The sequence below is a fragment of the Corvus cornix genome, chromosome 3 (assembly GCF_000738735.6).
Source record: "Corvus cornix cornix isolate S_Up_H32 chromosome 3, ASM73873v5, whole genome shotgun sequence".
NCBI lineage: Eukaryota > Metazoa > Chordata > Aves > Passeriformes > Corvidae > Corvus > Corvus cornix.
The window spans coordinates 74,786,416-74,799,887 of record NC_047056.1 but is presented as its reverse complement, the minus strand read 5'-3'; the positions used below and the strand labels follow the sequence as shown (position 1 = coordinate 74,799,887).

Sequence of the window (13,472 nt, the reverse complement as noted above, 5' to 3'; positions counted from 1 at the left end):
GGAGATATGGCATATACCTAATGAATTCTGGACCTTTTCCATGCTTCCCATTTATAGGATTTCAAAATTACCAACCCTTCTTACTATGTTACAATGTTTAAAGTTTAACAAACAAACAAACACAACCCCCCTAAATGAATTCAGCAGTAGTAGCAGGAATTGAACGGTCTATGTGCTAAATGACTGGGGGTTGGTTTCTTTTTTATTAAAAAAACAAAAAGAAGCCAGATTTTATATATACGTGTGTATATATATATATATATATTTAAAACAGATGCATGATTGTAAATAGAGGGTAGTTGTAATATTCCAAGCACATATTTAGGGACTTCCTCCCTTTTCCAAATCTCACTCAAGTGGAACATACACTCATTTCTGTAACAAAAATTCTTTCTACTCTATTGGCAAAATGAATAGCATCAACTCAAAATATTTAAAAATTTAGTCACATCCACATCTCGCAGCCTATAAGGAGCTTTCACGCTTTTGGGCTCGCTTTAGATCTTTAATACCCTTTCCTTTTGTGTCAAGGAGCTCACGAGGCGTAAAGAAGCACTGATAAACCCACTTAGATCCCTTCCTGGGCCGTCACCTCTCCCTGCCAAGCGGCTTTAGGTGGTAACTGATCTGTGACAGGCTGCCAGTCAAACAGAGCATTTCTGAAAGCTGACACAAAAGACTGAGCGCCGGAGAAAGGAGAGGGAAATAAGAAAAGAAACCAAACTGTATCAGCGGCTCTCCGCTGCCGGCCCCCTCCCGCTCCCAGCCCCCATCCCGCCGGCAGGTTCATGGCAGGGGCAGCCGCAGCCCCGCGATAGCGATCGGCGGCCGCGCCGGGCGGGGCTGTCCCGCTCGCCGCCCTCAATAGCGGCCCGAGGCAGAGTGACAGCCGGACCGGAGTGACACGGGCACGCTGTCAGCGCCGCCGCTTCCCGTGGGAGCGGGGCCAGAGGGACACGGGGGGCAGCGGCAGAGGGAGGGAGGGAGGGAGGGAGGAAAGGGGCCGCCCGCCCGGCGACTCCCTCTGGCTGCGCTCCCGGGGGCGCTGGGGAGCGGCCTGGGACCGCCCGCCTTCCCCCGGGCGCCGCCTGTCCCGGCAGCGCAGGGTGGCGAACAGCCCCAGCGATACCTCAGTGCGTGCTGCCGGAATGGGGGCCGCATCTCTGCCTCCGGGACTTCGGCTCTGAGAGACCTTATGGCACCTTCCAGTGCCTAAAGGGGGGACACAAGGAGGGAACTAAAAGGGAGCTGGAGAGGGCACGTGGTAAGGGCAAGGGGTAATGGCTTTAAACTGAAAAAAGAGGGATTTGGATTAAATATTAGGGAGAAATTATTTACTGTGAGGGTGAGGAGACATTCGAACACGTTGGCCAGAGAAGTTGTGGATGTCCTATGCCTGGAAGTGTTCCAGTCCCGGTTGGATGGAGCTCTGGGCAACCTGGTCTGAGTAGAAGATGTCTCTGCCCATGGCTGGGGGCTTAGAAGTTGGTGATCTTTAAGGTCTCTTCCAAATCAAACCGAACCAAACCAAACCAAACCAAACCAAACTAAACCACTCCGTGGTTCTATGATTATATGATTCTGTGATTAGAGAAGGGCAGTGAAACACAATAGCAGAGGGAGTGGGACCCTTGGAAAATGCACTTTCCAAGTTCTCATCTCCTCCATGTTTTCTCATCTCCTCCATGTTTTTACATGTGTCTTGTAGTGATCCGAATGAAAAAAAAAATCTACCAGAGAAAAACACACGTTTAATGTGGACCTTAAAGTTTTATTGCTCATTTCATCAGAGAGAAAATTAAATGTTTTTTGAAATGTGTTACTGACTTGGTGAAACTTGCTCAAAATTGTTCTGCTGCCTCTCTTACAAGAATGATTGGAAGAACTTCGAATGCCCTCAGCTCATGTCTCTGGAGCAACTCCCTCCAGCATTTCTCACTCCTTATCTCTCTTGCTGTGGGGGTATGCTGGTTGCAGCAGAAAAGTCACAAGCTCGGGGTTCTTCTTGGGTTTGTTCATGGGTCTATGATGACCTGCAAAACCAGCCAGAAAGGAGTGCTGCTTGCCTTGGATTAGTTCCCACAATTTGAGTGTGCCCGTGTGGTCGCAGGAGCTGTTGGTGTAGCAGAGAGGGCTCCTGGCTGCCCATGCTCCCCACCACCATGCAAGTTAACGAGCTGCTGTACTGGTTAGTGCTGACCTCACATTGCCCATCAGTCCAGAGAGCAGCATCAGGCATTTCTGCACTCAAGGTCTTCTGTACTTTTTTCCCATCCCTGGAATGTTTCTTTCTACATTTGCACAAGGTGGAGGGTCTGGTGGAGGAAAAAATTAAGTCAAATGGCAACACTACATACACCCTTCAAGATCCCAGAGTGCCTTAAGATCATGTGCTGAAAACTTGCGTGACTTTACAATGCCCATCACACCATTTAGTATCCAGTGTATCATCCAATTTAGTAACTTCTTTGAGTGAATCATCTACTAGAAAGGAGAAATATACATTTTTTTAATAGTTTAAGATCCTTCAACTTGGACTAAGTTGTGCAAACATATACCAAGACCAGATTCAACAAAACTGGATTCTTTTAAATCTAAAGTAATTTCTCTTAGTCTGTCATGAATGGAGAATTATTCTAATTATTCTACACTCAAGAGGAATTTAGTCCTTAAAAAAGCACAAAGACTCAGCACACTAAGCCTTGGTTTATGCTGATGCCTTTATGCAGTGGGGGATACTCCCACTGGCAGCAGTTTTCTGATGTAGCTCTGGTAGATGAGAGTGGAGGAAGCATTCAACAGCCTCTGCACCGAGGGGATATGTGGAAAACCCTTTTCAGTTCATCTCCCATTCTGAATTGTTCTTTCGAGATGGTCCTACCAGACCACAATCTCTTTATTTCTCAAAATTGGGTGGTTGTCTTATAGGTGGATGTGGTAAAGAGGGGAACACTTACTCCGCTTAGAATAGAAAACAATTTTCATTGCTCATGTCTTAAGGGCTATTTGTTTATGGGAGGGACAACTCATCTAATGAATTCATTGTGAAAATCTGCAGCCTTATTTTAGTTTTTTTCAATCTTTTAAGACATTTTTCATTTTTTTTTCTCTGTCTCAAGCATGGACACAACAAAAAATGAGTGCTTTTTTTTGGAAAAAACTACAGCAAAACCAAATGAGAGCTACTGGTTTTGACTTGGAAAACCATTCTTCTTAGTTCAAAATCTTCTCAAATTAGTATTGAAAAATGGTATTTAAAAACATATGTTACCATGCTTTTAAACTTTAGGACATTAGGCAGGTTGGTTTTTAAAACATATTAAGAGGTTGAGGTGAATCCTAAAGGGAAATTTATGAAGTTATTAGTAGAGCTTATTGAGCTAAGACACTTTTTCTGACATTATTTACCTTTATCTCCTCCTGGCCCGAGGCTTCTGGAAAGGCTGAAGGCTGCTAATTTCAGATAGTTTCTGTGTGCATAAAGGGAATTCTTAATTGCTAGATTAAACTGCTCAAAGCACAACAATACTGAGAGAAGCTGAAATATTATCTACAGATTAAGAGTTCTAGATTTTTGTCCTGTCATGAACATTTTGAGATTTTGGCTCAAAGATTATAGGAGTCATCTCACCACACTACAGAAAATAGTTGTATTAACATTAACTACTTTTCTCTTTTATTTGAACAGCCTTGTCTTACAGAACAGTGCCAAATGACAGCTTCATGGAAGGTAGGACCACATTTTTCTCCCATATAGTTTATTTCAATAGATAAGCATCAAAATTAAATGCTAATGTAAGCTAAAAAAGTTTTTTCCTGAAATAAATGATATACATAAATATGTTTAAATGTACTTTAAGACTGTAGTTAAAATTATGAAGAATTTATGCACTGGAAAATATTTGTTTATTGTCTCATCTTTTTCTGACTGCATCTACATTTAATAGTGAACATGTAGATAGTTTCCCATTTGAAGCCATGACTACAGTTCTCCTACCATTTCCAGAACAAGTTTGCTTTCAAACTTCACGCAGAGCAAATGTAGAAAAGGAAAGTCAAATATAGTAGAAAATAATTAAGATGCATGTAAAGCATACAACTTTGTGTCTGACGGTTCTGGTTTGGTCCTCAACCTTTGTCACACATTTGTCCAGTTACAGATACTTCAGGTTTCATTATTTAAAGGATTCTGGAGAGGGTTAGTGTTCTTTTCTATTTTTGAGAAAAGAGGGTGCATTCTTTAGAATGCATTCACTACTAGCTCCTGTCAGTCTGCACCACAAGGGGCTAAATTAATTTTATAAGCCTGAGAACATTGTGATGGATATTTGTAAGCACTTTTGCTGTCTGACACTGAGCCTGGCATAGTTCAAGATAGAAACCTACTAATACCTTTTGTTTTGTGTGAGATTTTGTAAGGGTTTATAGACATCATAGTCTCCACTAAATTCACACTAAGTCACACATCCACTAAGTCTTGAGGCTAAGCTATAACCCATGGTGAACAGAACAGAATTCTTATCAAGGATCACATGAACTCCAGTAGAACTAAAAACATTCAAGAGCACCTGCATTGGTTTATACCACATTAATATTTCATAGAATTGTTCTGTCTTTAGAAACAGGCCTGACTATCAATGTCTCAGGCAGAAAATTTAAAATTTCCTAATTTTAGGATGCTGTAGTTTCAAAGATGAAAACATGAAGAAGTATTAGTGATTTATAAAACTACAGCCTTGGAGATATTCAAATCTTGACTGTACAAAATCCTGAGCAACCTGATCTGTGCTGGTTCTCTGCTGAATTAGGGGTTGAACCAGATGACTTCCAGAAGTTCTTTCCCAAATAAAAGTACTTTAGCATGCTTTACATTGGAGAAGCTACTTACAGGTGGTAAAATCTAAAATAATGGCAGAAAGTCTTATCCATTTGTGACAAAAGTTGATTTTGCTGTCTGGGGCTTTTCCATCCACCACTGCATCACCTGCATGAAACAAAACAACTTCTGTATGGTTTTAAAGCCTGAGGGAGACATTTGGGGTTACCTAATCTGATCGATTCCCTCCACCTAATTGTTTCTGGTGCACCAGTTGTCCCCAGCATTATCAAGGCCTATTCAAACTTGTGTTAATGTCTTTCTAGCACCTGGTTAGAACTGAACAGAATACTTGCAGAACTGAATCTTGAAACCTCATCCTATCTGAAATATCACTGGCTGCCTCATATATGTCTCACACCATCCTGCCTCTGTGTCAATAAGGCAAAACCCTTGAGTTTCACCTTTTGGGCTACAGGAAGGGTTTCTGGTTTGGCCAGTGTGATTGGAAAGGTGGTTGCATTCTATGCAAAACTGAGAGGCATCACAGGTTGGCTGGTGACAGGAGTCTGTTTTACATAGCAGGACAACTTGCATGGAAGCAAAAGATCTGCTGACACAGACCTGTCTTGCTCAGGGGACTTTCCATGAATTTTTTTTCCTGTGTAGTTGAGATGTATTTTTAAAATTTAGACTTAATTTTATTCTCCTGTTCTATCAGTATTGTTTCAGAACTCAGTGTACTCTGTTTCCCTTAAGAGCAGCTATTTGCAAACCTAAGCTATTTGCAAGCCTCAGCTCAGCTAAATTTATTATTATTATATATATATATATATATGTAAAATTTTCAAACTTAAACTCATCATAATTTAAGTTTTGGTTGGGAACATATTACATCTTTGATTTGGCTTAAACACTGTCTTCTGTTTTTAATTTAAAATATTTAAAAAGTATTTAAAACTACCATTCACGCTGTGCAAATCAGCTTGCAAACTAAGGTGGTCCAGACACTTACTGAGTTTAGGAAAATACTAGTAGATAACCAGAAGGTAAGGATAAAAAGAAAAAAAATCCCACTCACCTTTAATGTTTCAGCAGCTCCTCATGCCAGAAAACCTAGCATGGGAGAAATAACAGCTAGGCTGAATTGGAAAGGCTAGAATGCTGTTCTGTTGTGGGTGGGCTCTGCATACTTCTGAAGTTACAGTGTTTTTATTTAAAACCTAAATTGGATTTCTAGGCATGTATAGTACATGTCAATTTAAAATTATTGAAGTTCTTCATAGTGTTAAGTGTGCTTCAGTTTGAAAGAGTGAGGCTTTCCTGCAAATGCCAAGGAAATTGCTCTGCAAGTCCAGAATCTTTGATCACCTCTGAATTGAAGTGCTTACGAAAGAAGTTGCTGTGTTCTAATAATTTTACAGCTCTCTCTGATTCATATGTCTAGAACCCCAATCATTTCCAAATTGAAGAGCTCTCATTATTTTGAAGTTCTATGTGCAATATAAAATGAGATTTAAGATTATTCTGCAGATTTTCATTTTTTATTTTGCAAAAAATGAAACTTTTTTTTTTTCTTTTTTAAAGACCAGCTCCTTCCTCTGCAAGCTGGGAGACATTATGAGCTAATTCAAACATTTCATGTTTAAAATGGAAATTGAACCAAATTCTCTCCAAGTAGCAATGATGATGGCTGGGGAAAAAGAAGAAAAAAAATCCCTGCCTGAAAAGCCGAGAAAATACAAAGTAAGAGGCTGTCAGTGATCCTTGCTGGGAAAAGTGTGAAGAACAAGAAACATATTGTCACTGTTCAGATGCGGTCAAGGTGAAGTGGGGAGACTGAATGAAAGTTACAACAATGTGACAAAAGAGAGACACAGATCCATTTAGTCTTGGAAGGAAGAGAGCAGGAGGCACAGAAGGCTAGTTCACATGTTGCTTCTAAGCTGATTTTTGCTGTCATTTTATCATACAATTTCAGAGGGAAATGATGTATGCCCTTTTGTATCTCCTGACTTTGTCTTTTAAGAATAACAGTTTCTTTCTCACTAGAGACCTCGTTCCTTTTTAGCACGTGGCAGTCACATATTGTTTATAAGTCACATAGCTTTGTAAAGAAAAGTGTCATCACTATTTCTTGTTAGCAGTAGAGATTTTTCATTTGTTTGGTTTTTTCTTTTCCCCAAACACATGCACTGGATGGTCTTTGTTCCCAGTGACTCATTATTGCAGAAAAAACAAGGGCAAAAAAGAAGTTTTCTGGGGGAGGAAGCACGCCAGCCTGCTGGGGATCCCTGACTGCACCCTGCATTGCTATGGGTTGCACACAAAAATCACCCTGCTTACTTCCCATCTGGAAACCCTCACCTGCTCCTTCTGGACCTGCTATGGGAGCTAGAATGGGAGCTCTCCAAAAGAAAGAGGAGAAAATTAATTTAAAAAGCATTCTGATCTAGATGGAGTAGAGTTATGCTAACATACGAAAAGAGAAAGGGATTGGGGAACCCACCAGCCATTGCAGATACTTCAGCAGTAGGGCAGAAATTGGTGTGCAGGCAGGATGAAAAACTGGCAGATCAGAGCAGAGAATTTTTTAAGTGTTTCACAATTGTGTTAGTAAGGAGGTAGCCTATAACCTCTGGAAAATCTGGAGATTTCCAAAACAGATGTTGAAACAGAAAAAGAGACATGGCCCATCACAACATCGGCACTTCCAGTCATTTGAGAGAAACAAAATGTAATCTTTGTGTGTCACTGAAAGAATAGGTCCGCATTTTTTGTTGTCCTTGTTAAGAGCTCTGAGGCACCTCAGGAGATGAATACAGCTGCTGTGGGTTTGGATTCTGGTTTACAACTCTCTGCTCCTGATGGTATTGTGGTGGGGCTTGTGAGCCTTTTCTGCTGCACCTCTTTTCCATACAGCACATGCTTATGTCTATGTGGTGAAGAGTTTATATGGCCTCAGAAGGCACAGCAGGTTTACAGAGGGAGGGACCAGAAGATGAGCTCCCTTCAGACACTTGTGCTTTTGGAGGTGTAGCTTCCAGCAGAGGGACAGGGTGATTTCATAGCATTCAGAAGCCAATATCATCAGTTAAAACCTATCTTACCTATGTGGAGACCAAGTCTAGAAAAGCTGCAGTTATTTAGGACATTGTGCTCTCCAATGTTTCCAGTGAACCATTCATCCTAAATATATTTATAAATAAAGCTTAGAAAGCTAAAAATGTAATTTGGAAATCTGTTAAGAATAATCAGACTCAAAAACTCCTCCTGGACTTTTTGTGGCAGGTACCAGAACCCATAGGGAGAGTGATTTGTTTCTTTGCTGCTGTACCAGGAAACATTTAGTGAAACTGGTATTTCCCTTGTTCCTCTCTGTTTAAGGTTCCCCATTTTTTATTTCTTGCAGTTTTCTTTCTTTATCCATGCTCCTCATATATCTAGCCTTTTTTATTTCCTTGTTCTTGGCTTTCCCCTGAACTCATGTTCCTTCTCATTTTCCCATTCCCAGTATTTCTGCTGGTTTTCCATTTCTTTTGAATCCTTTCCATTTTTTCTGCAGAAACTCCCTACTGAAAGTGATTGACAAACCCCTGTTATCCTTCTTGCAGTGGCTCACTTCTGGCTGAAATCTAGAGCTGTTACAGAAGTTCCTCTATGCACAAGAAAAGTTGCCAGGGTTTATCTACCTGTGTTTCAAATGTAGAGTCTTTATGTTTCAGCTTTCTGATTACTTGAGATTTTTGAGAGATTTTGGTGAACAATCCCTCTGTCTACTAAACAATGCTCGAGCTACAGCTATAGCTGTATATATGTATATAATATTACTATTATATGGTAATAATGTAATTTTCATACTTGCATAATCAATAGTCTCACTTGGCAATTAGTATTTCACTAATAATATCCAAACAAACATAATTTTCCAAATTATAGAAAACTTAATCAGAAATTTTGTATGTAGTGGGCTGCTGGAGGATATCAAATACTTAAGAGAATAAACATTATTTTTGCTAATTTGAAGATTAGTACTCCTACCAAGTTTCAATTTACGTGGGTACAAAAAAAAAATTAAGTCCAAAATAATTCAATTTTTTTCCCTAAGGGTATTTTTTACTGTTATACAGCTTGGTGCTACATGACACCAAAAGTTTAATTAATATTTTTGATTGTTTTTTAAGGGTAATATTTACTGATGTCCTTCTAGCATATTCTTAATTTTGAGATATACTGTTCCAAAAGGTGAGCTAATTGGTAAATTGGTCCATTAGAGGCATTGGTGCTTTAGGACCAATACAAACTGGTGTGTTTGGTCCTTCAGCTCCCAGGAATCTGTGAAAGACAAGTGCACCAGACCATGTTGTTTTGGGCTCGTTTCTCCAACCTCCAGTCCTTCAGCTTCAAAAGCAAGTGAGACACCAAATACTGTTAATCATCACTGTTGTGTTGAGTACTCACAGACTGAAATGTGCTGTTCCCAGATATTCCACACCAGTACAAACCCCTTTGTATGTGTTACATGTTACCCAGAGAGGAACCCTTAATCCCAGATTGCTGGCTATCGATGTTACAGATACACTTATAAGTCTTCCTACGCAATCTGTAAATCAAAAATTACCTTTTAGCTATGCTATATTTTAAAGTAATGTAAACATGTTAAAATAAAGGTCTGTGTGTTGTTGGTAATGCACATGACTGCTTGCACATGAATAGTCCATGTGCCACCCATACTGGTTATTAAACTGCTGGCTCAGTTTACTGGTAGCTCTAATACACTTCTGTAACAAGGCACTACTTGTAACATCAAAGCAGGGCAGACATTAGCTCTTTTCCCCTATAGCCTCTGACCTGAAAGCTTTGCTTTTTATCTCTGTATAAAAGGAAAATATTCTTTTCAAAGAAGCCTGGCTAGAATGTGAATATTTTCTCCATTGTAGAATAAGAGCCTGTGAAAGTAATCTACAATTTTTCATCTTTGTTCAGAGTATTGTTTCTTTTTGGACATCATGCCTCTTTGAGAGTTAAAACTCTTGCTTTCAAATAATAGTGACTGGGAAGTGCTTTCGAAATCCTGAGGTACTTCGGTTTTCTGTAGCCCTGTAAGCCTGAAGAAAGGTGATGGAACATTTCTATTTTTTAAAGGGTGATGTATTGTGTAAGAGAAAGAAAATAAAGTTTGAAAAATAGTTCATACTCAAAATGAGTAAGATACTCAAAATAATGAGTAAGATACAAATCCAATTAATTGTACACAGGGTTTGTAAGGGTGCCAACATTTGGAAAATCAAAACTATATTTTTTCTGGCAGATGTTCCCACTTATTTTTAAAAATTAAAAAGAAATTGTATAGCAAGTGGTTTTCTCAAGTGTATTTGAACTTTTAAATCTATGGATTGGACCATCTTATATTCTTACCTTTATGTATCAGATTTTTTTTGTGTAATCTAGCTTGTCTTGTTTCAGTTCCACATTTTAGGATTCTTGACCTTTTGGCTTTTAGTTTCTTACCTTGAGCTGTCTTAGAGAGGGGTTGGTCTTCAGAAACAGCTAAGTATGCAATGCCAAAAGTTTTTTAAGATATATGACCTGCACAATTTTTAGTATCTGATCCCTTGTTCAGAGGCCATCACAAGGAAAGGAGTGCTGGCTTAAACACAGGTGCAGTAAACAGAAAAAGGAAGGCCGAGCATAAATGAGCATATCATATCACAAATTGTTGGTATTTTGCTGCTTATAAAGACATTTAAATCCTAAATTTTAAATTCTGTTCCAAATAATTTCCTAAACTCATAAGCACTGATTGTATTACTGGTACTGTAGAATGTCATACTTGTCTGATCTGGACTCCAAGGGTTCTAATATAATTGGAAACTTCGTTTTCTACCTGTGTTTATTGCAATGACTTTTTCTTAGAATCCAAAAGGGAAACAGAAGAATCATCTCAGTTCTTTTCCACATACCTGGCTTCTGAGACAGCATTTAGCATTATTCACTATGACACTTAACTCACAGTGGCATTAAGTCACCGATTAATTCAATGAAAACTGATTGATTTTTTGGGTACTGTAAGTGGGCCTTCTTATAAATATGAATAGTTCCTCTAGGTGGGTGTTTTAACGTTTAGCCTGGGCTTAACTGCTTTTCCACACACTTCCTAAAAATTGCTTAGCCAGAGGAAGGGTGACAAAGTCCAATTCTGCTGTAATGGCATAATTAAAAAGAAAATAAAGCTTCTCAATTTTCTCTGTATGACTTCATATGAATAAATAAATTTCAATCTTTCTTCTGCTGGAAACAAGCTAGATGACTTGTTTGGGTTTTTAATAAAGATACACAATTTCATTATACTCACAGAAGTGCAGACTAGCATATACTTTTAAGCATAAATACTTTTATTTACAAAATAAGGCAGAACAGCATTAGTGTAAGCTTTATAAAGTGTCTCATTACTTTTTGTTTTTAATATATTGTTTTTCTTCTTTGGTTTTTGATTGTAGCAGAGAAAAGTTTTTCTTGAGGAGTTAATTTTCTTAATAGGAAGCATATATATGTTCAAGTTATACATATTTTATCATGTGCTAGACATAGTAGCAATTATATCCCTAAAATGCTTTCCAGGAATTTTGTAAACAGAAATGTAAGAAGGAGAAGGAGAGAACAGAGTTTATGTGTTGTTTGGTTTTGGTTTGATTTTTATCCCCCAGATTGTAATGGTTAATAATTTAGAAATATCAAAATGTTTTCAAAATGTAAATATCAGTAAATTATGTATTAAACTTGTCTGGCTAGTTAGAATAATCTGAAACCTTCTGCCAAAAATGAATATCTTAGGTTGCATTCAACTAATATGCCAGCTTATGGTTACTTACGTTTTACTCCTGTTTGCTACAGGTGAAGTGGGTGAATATCAGGCAGCTCATTATAGAGACATGCACGCTGCATTCCCAAAGTAGGATGACAGAACAAGTCATGGTATGTATTGTAATTTCAGTTCTACAATACATCTTCAAGCTGTCTGAGGTAAAATGCTTACTAAGCACTGCATTGGGGCTGTCAGATTTCTTCATGGGGTGGTAATTAAATTGAGGCAGCTCTGCCGTTCATTTTGTGGAACTAAGCCAGAATTAACTGTATCCTAAAAATATTCTACTGTAGACTGCTGGTTGTAGCAGGAGCACAGTTTTTTTGCATATAAATTATCTTTTATGGAAAACATCCTATTTCTCCCTGTTTTTTCTCACCTCCATGGGTTGTGGGGGAGGAGAGCTCTTTTAAACTGGACTAGTCTAAGTCTGAGGGAAAGCGGCCATCAGAGATGGTATCTTGCTTAAGACTGCAGACATTTGGGCTGGATTCCAGTTGTGACTAACAGGGATAAAGGATTGATGGTCATTGTGGCCAAGGGTGGCATTAAAGTTTCCCACCTGATTTACAGTGTTCTTAGCCCTGGTATAATTTAGTCAGCCATGGCTGGCCACTGCCTCAAAAATAAAGCTGAATGCATGTGAGGATACAATGTGATAAATGAATAGGAAGTTTATTCTGGTCATTTCTGGAGACCAGCTTCCTTATTAAAACACACCGGAGCTCCTGTGCTGGGTCAGACCAAGGGTTCTGGTAGCTCAACAGTGAGTCTCTGCCAGCACTGTGGCATTCTGCTCTGAAAATCAGAGCTATTCCAAAGTGACCCTGGCTCAGAAATAGTGCTCAGGATGTAGTGGCTTCTCAGTCTGGAAATACCATCACTCATGCTCTTCCTGAGACAAGGCAGTGAGAACTGCAGATTACTTTAATGATATAGCCACACAATGGACTTATAGAGCAGCATGATTATGTTCTTGTCTTCTTCTCTGCTTGCTTTCTAGTGAAACTGACCTTTCTGAAATTTCTAAGTTACCTAAAAACTTATAGCGAGATAGGCATCACAAACTGTTACTAGTTGAATATCAAAAGTATACACAACTCACATAACTGCAAATTTGATTCCAAAGATATTTTTTAAGATTGGAAAGGGTGAGGCTGATTGTAAAGGAGGCTCTCATAGGATAAGTTTCCTATAATGCATAAAGGAGTTTATTTGATAATTCAACATCCTTTAGAAAATTGTTTGGATTGAGTTCAGTTGATTTACTCAGAGTGAGAACCAAAACTGGGGAGGAAATAGCATACAGATGCAAAACACTTTTCAAGTGTACAGTGTGGAAGTACTGTTAATGGATTATCTGGAAATAAATGAAATCTCCTGCAGAAGCTGTAGTTTAATTTTTTTTTTTTTTAAGAAATGGTGGTGAATATGAAATGCAGAAACACACTGTTTACTTGAAAAAATATGTGTCAAAATGGTTGTCCTTTTCCAAGTTGAAATAAATAAATGTATGGAAGTACTTAAATCAGTGTCCAATAAATAGCTACATTAACCAGAAGAGTATTACATGGGAAAGAAGTTGGAAAGGGTGGACTTTGTTCATGGGCTCCCAACTGCTCAGGGTCCACCTACAGTCAGAAAAAAGAGAAAGGTATGGATTCCTAAGGGGGAATTCAGAATAAGAATCTGAACTGACTTGGCTCTCACTTTGAAGCACAATTTGTCATCAAAGGATATTGTGACAGAAGACAGTGCAACTGTTTCATTAAGAACATTTCTTATACCACT

General features: G+C 38.8%; 1 long non-coding RNA gene across 10 annotated transcripts in view; it reads left to right on the top strand.

Moving 5' to 3' along the window:
- Positions 1-13,472, top strand: part of LOC109950907 — a 207,493-nt gene that overhangs the window by 153,649 nt on the left and 40,372 nt on the right. For all 10 annotated transcript variants that reach the window (XR_002273169.2, XR_002273177.2, XR_002273175.2 and 7 more), the window contains 2 exons: positions 3,689-3,730; positions 11,711-11,791. This is a non-coding gene — a long non-coding RNA (uncharacterized LOC109950907). The remainder of the gene's footprint in view (positions 1-3,688; positions 3,731-11,710; positions 11,792-13,472) is intronic.